Source organism: Lupinus angustifolius, chromosome LG16, assembly GCF_001865875.1.
Source record: "Lupinus angustifolius cultivar Tanjil chromosome LG16, LupAngTanjil_v1.0, whole genome shotgun sequence".
In the NCBI taxonomy this organism is placed as follows: domain Eukaryota; kingdom Viridiplantae; phylum Streptophyta; class Magnoliopsida; order Fabales; family Fabaceae; genus Lupinus; species Lupinus angustifolius.
Window position 1 is genome coordinate 20,395,441 of NC_032024.1, and position 5,025 is coordinate 20,400,465.

Below are 5,025 nucleotides of genomic sequence, written 5' to 3' on the forward strand. Positions count from 1 at the left end.
AATAAAAATCATCATTAATTACAAATACTATTATTCATGAAGTCATCTATAGTAATCTTTCAATTATTATTTGACAATAAACTCATTTCTAATAGTTGACAATAACCTTTCAATTTCATTCATGATTTTCAAATATGAGACTTTAATCAAAGGAAGCAAATTAATTGCTACTCAAATCAATTAGTGTTCATTTTGATACTTGGTTTAAGAGGTAAAGTCCTATGTATTTTTTAATTAACAAAATTTGAATATCAAAATTTACCTAAAATAAACAAGTGATAATTCAAACCTTAATAATTAAGGACATTCATTAGAAATAGTAAACTAAAATAATTTCTAAAGTTCACATTCTTTAAACAACAATAGTCTATAACATTTTTTAAAATAATAATCAATATATCCTTTATAAAAAACAATCTTATTCCATTTGAGAACATGTCAATTAATATATGTTGGTAAATGCCTGAACTCATCATGCATGCGGCATCTACTTTGCAAAAAGCTTGAAGATTATAAATAGAAAAAAAAAATATTCCATGAGAAAAAGGTTCATTCAACTTTCAAGTAGTTTAAGAAAATTAATAATATTTTGCCACCCATGACCCTTTTTGACACGTTTTAGTGCCATATCTATGGGTTCTCATAGCAATAACAATACTTTTGCATATTTAATTGGGTTTCTTTTTAATTATTCTTAATATAAAACAGAGAAAGGAAATAAAGTGATAGAATTTCATTATGTTGTGGTCCAATACAGAATTTTAATCTCTAATTATAATAATTTAAATCAATTCCATTTGTTCCAATTTGTTACTTTAAAAAGGGCAGAAAATAGTTATGTTAATGAAAAGAAGATACTTTATGTCCAAAGCAATTGGAGTATATGATAGGCTGATTTTTTTAATCAAATAAATCAACTCTTAACCTCTCATGACCAATCTCATTTGGCACTCAAATAAAAACCACCATATACTTACGTTTACTATGGTGCATAATCTCATGTGGATGTAAAATAATTATATAATACTATAGATTTAAAATGTTCTTATTAGAACTTATAAAATCATGGTTGACATTTTGGAACAAAAGTAAAATAAAATATTGAATAAAAAGGGTACAAAATAATTAAACAAATTTATAAACTACAAATCAATGTAATTTGCCATAACCAACGGATGTTGGTTCAAGTGGTACATGTTTGATTCCCCTTAAGCAAGAACCCGGGTTCGAGTCTTGTGGATGGAAAAAATGCTTGTCGGACAGGATTGCCTCTAGTGTGAGGATACCTGTGGGAAACAAAAAAAAATGTAATTTGCCATACCATGTCAAGCCACATAAATACAAAGTAGAAAAAAGTCAGGCTGAAATTGAAACTTAAATTCATCTTTATAATTGAGTTTCTGACCATAAATATCATTGTTTTTGTCTTTACTATGAATTTAAGAAGTGTACCATTTTCTAAATCCTTCCTTATATAAACATGTCTTTAAGTGAACCATCCCCACACATGAGTTACAACTACAAGAGGGGCAAGTAAAAGAAGAGAGAAAAATAAAATATGGTTGCTTGACATAACCATCACCATTTTTTCAAAGTAGAAAAAATTGTACAAGTTTTGACCACTTATTCAATATTTGTGTATGGAATGATTATATTATAAGCCTATACAATGAATATAAATATATATAGACTCAATGATGAGTAATAATTTAATTGTTTCAAAAAAATGGGGTTTTTTAATTAAACGTAAATGCTTTCTTCATATGAATGAATGTATTTAGTCATTTAGACTATTACTAATCAGGTACTAGTTAAATTGTATATTTTATAATAAATATAATAACTTTTATTATTTACAAAATATAACTCAATTTTTAAAATGATTCAATGACTCACTATGTTACAATTAATTAAAAAAATTCAAAGTTCAAACTCTTAACCTTCATCTTAAAAATATGATTTTTTCACTCACTCACATCTTTTATTGATATGATATGGTTTGACTGATTTTTACAAGTTTAATTACATGTTCATTATAATTGACATATAGTATCGGTATGAAGACTGATTCACTAGAGTAAGAAAATTTATAAATGACATTATAATTGACATATAGTATTAGGGTAAGAAAATAATTAAAAAATTTATAATACCATACCGGTATGGGATTGGTTTTGTGACATGTACACTAAGATATTTATAGCACTAGTCATTTTATTGGTAGAAAAATTACTCTATAAACCGACATTATAGGAGTATGTTAAACTCTCAATATATTTACTTTTTATGTTTTAGTAGCTTTTGATTCTTCCATGAATATGGTTCACTGACATGGACAGAATGATACTTATGATCAGTAGAAATTTCAACATTGTAAACATCTTTTACACTCTTAATATATCATTTACTATTCATGTTTTAATAGTTTTTTATTCTTCGATGAAATTAATACACATGGGTGGTGTATAATATTACGAGGAATTTTTTTATAATAATGTAGACATTAAAATTTTTTTATTAGACATTATAAACTTATAGTTGACATTTTAGAACTAGAAAAGAAACTAATTAAATAATGAATAAAAATGGTAAGAAAATAATTAAATATTTTTATAATACTATACCGGTATGAGACTGGTTCACTCCCGTGTGCAATATAATATTTATGACATTGGTCATTTTATTAGTAGAAATTAAATTAGTCTATCAATCAACATTATAACTTGTAAGAGTCTTTTACACTCTTAATATATCATTTATTAGTCATATTTTTATTTTGATTCTTCAATATAGTAATACACATAAGTGGTGCATAATATCATCATGATGTAAAAAAAACTATAATAATATAGATATTAAATTTTTTATTAGACCTTATAAAATTATGAGTAAATTACATTGATAACATATGAGTTTTAGTGAAATTACACAAAATACCCCTCACTTTTTTATACTTACACAAATCTCCCATAATTTTTATATTTTCATTACACTGATCACCCCTGTATAAGAAATAAGTGTAATCTTTTAAACAAAAAATGTGATAAATGCAACTAAGTTAAACAAAATATGATATATTGTGGAGACAAGTCCAAATAATATGAGTCAATATTTGTTTATTATTTTTGGTTTGTTACACTATATTATAAGAGCGATTTAAACAATATTTCTTTAGAAACGTTGATGCATTATGTAACTAAAAATAATAAAGATATATTGATTTATATATTATTTGGACTTGTCTACACAATATATTATGTTTTTTTTAACTTAATTGCATTTATCATATTTTTTGTTTAAAAGATTACACTTATTCCTATGCAGGGGTAGTCAATATAACGAAAATATAAAAACTATGAGAGGTTTGTGTAGGTGTATAAAAGTGAGAGGTGATTTATGTAATTTCACTAAAACTCAAGGGGTGTCAGTGTAATTTTCTCTAAAATTATTATTGACATTTACATACCAGAAAATAAAATAATAAAATATTGAATTAAAAGGGTAAGAAAATAATTAAAAAAATTATAATAGCATATTGGCGTGGGGATTGGTTCACTGATATATATAGTATGATATTTATAGCATTGTTCATTTTATTAGTAGAAATTAAATTGAATCTATATTGTAAGAGTTTTTTACACTCTGAATATATCATTTATCTTTTGATTCTTCAATGAAATTAACAATTGTCACCATATCATTCTCATCGACCACAAACAAATAATTGAGAGTGTATTTAATTTCGAAATAAAACATAAGTCCAAGTGTAATTGTAGTTACAATCATACAAATTGATATCACAAATGAACACACATGGTCTATCTTTAGTAATCCATCATTTAAGATCTTTGCAAAAATAATGATTTTTAACTTCTTGATAAACTACAAACCAATTTACCATTCCATGTCTAGCCAGAGAAACACAAAGTAGAAAAAGGTTAAAGATTCCTGAGTTCTAAGGAGTTAAAGATGAGCATGCAACTATGAATTTTGATTGATAAAAAACCAATTAATTTATAGTTTTTATGTACTTTGTGTGAACTCCAATTTACGTATCACTTTTTAGTTAATAGCTGGTTATTGTATTCATTTTTTTGTGAACTTTTGAGTATTGGCATATTGTTGTCATTTCAATTCTCATGTGTTTTTTATTATTTACAAGAACACTTGTTGACACTTGACAATTTAAATTGTATTGAAATTTCCAATGCCTTTATAATTTTGAGTCACGTGGTTGTGATAGTTTTTAGTTTGAAGAATGTAATTCACGGTTTGTAGTTTATATACTGATGCGCGTGAGATGCATATTTTAGTTGAGTTTATATACATATTGTGATATTTTGATTGTGTATACTTAAAGATTTAAGAAAAAAATATACGTGTGTCATTTTGTCCATTTCCAACTCGGACCCATCCATATATTGACTCATCTTTTTTTGGACTCATCCTCATCCTAAATAGGGACGAATTTGAGTTCAAAAATTGACTCGATATATATTTAGGGACGGGTGAAGAACATGCTTAACTCATCCCACGCATACCCTACCTTCCACCACTAAACTAATACTTTATTAGTTAAATTATTTATATTTAAAAATCAATAAATAATTATATATATATATATATATATTATACAATAGCTAGGAGGGGATAAACCTAGTAAAGCAGAACGATATGCAACTTTATGCTACTACTAATCTAAATTATTAAATATATATTTTTATCATTTATGAAATCATGGGCCAAAATGCCAAATGAGAAACACATTTTTTTATCTCTCTTCTATTTTATGTAGTTGTGGGGTCCTATCAAAAACAAAAATTGCTTGTGAAAGTAACTTATGTAACGCCCCGAAAAATACTTCTGAAAACATTGCGGAAAAATGGGTAAATTTTTTTTTGAATAAAGAGGTTGTATAAAATTGTTTCCTTTTTAAAACCTTCTTTTTCCGGGACATCACTTTAAGTAACTCAAATGCGGAAAATCAACTTATCATTATCGAATGATAACTTAACCTGATTCACA

At 25.9% G+C, this 5,025-nt stretch overlaps 1 long non-coding RNA gene across 1 annotated transcript in view; it reads right to left on the minus strand.

Annotated features, from left to right (window-relative positions):
* Window positions 960-5,025, minus strand: part of LOC109330297 — a 13,110-nt gene continuing 9,044 nt past the window's right edge. Inside the window, exon 3 of the long non-coding RNA XR_002105654.1 lies at window positions 960-972. This is a non-coding gene — a long non-coding RNA (uncharacterized LOC109330297). The remainder of the gene's footprint in view (window positions 973-5,025) is intronic.